This window comes from Oryzias melastigma, linkage group LG14, assembly GCF_002922805.2.
Source record: "Oryzias melastigma strain HK-1 linkage group LG14, ASM292280v2, whole genome shotgun sequence".
Lineage (NCBI taxonomy): Eukaryota > Metazoa > Chordata > Actinopteri > Beloniformes > Adrianichthyidae > Oryzias > Oryzias melastigma.
In genome coordinates this window covers 26,118,276-26,118,719 of record NC_050525.1, presented here as the reverse complement: position 1 = coordinate 26,118,719, position 444 = coordinate 26,118,276, and positions in this window count along the sequence as shown.

The window sequence follows — 444 nt, the reverse complement described above, 5'->3', positions numbered from 1 at the left end:
AAACACAAAAATCATATTGTAACTTTTCAACCGTGAGCTTTGGAAATATATTTGAGAATGATCGGAGTGGGACTTTACGGTTTCTTTCCACCGAAAAGAGAACGTTTTCATCCGGGAGATCGCTTTAAGCTCATGGCGGTAATCTAATAAAACCCAGAAGGAAAACAGAAAACAAGCCGTCAGTTTTGATACATGAAAGTAAAAGTGGAATGGAGGAAAAATTCAGTGACACTTCTCTTTACTAAGAAAAGTCATGGATTTAGAGAGCGAACTAACATAGTTTATCTGCCCTGAAGAGCAAACTAAGGCTGCAAAAATTGAATTTCGATCTGCACCTTCTTGATAGAATTGGGATTTTGCTGCCTTTTTAATTTATTGTGGGTGATGGTTTTATTTGGAGTCATTGAAATCCTTTGTACATTGATATGTTAAGCGTTCCATGCA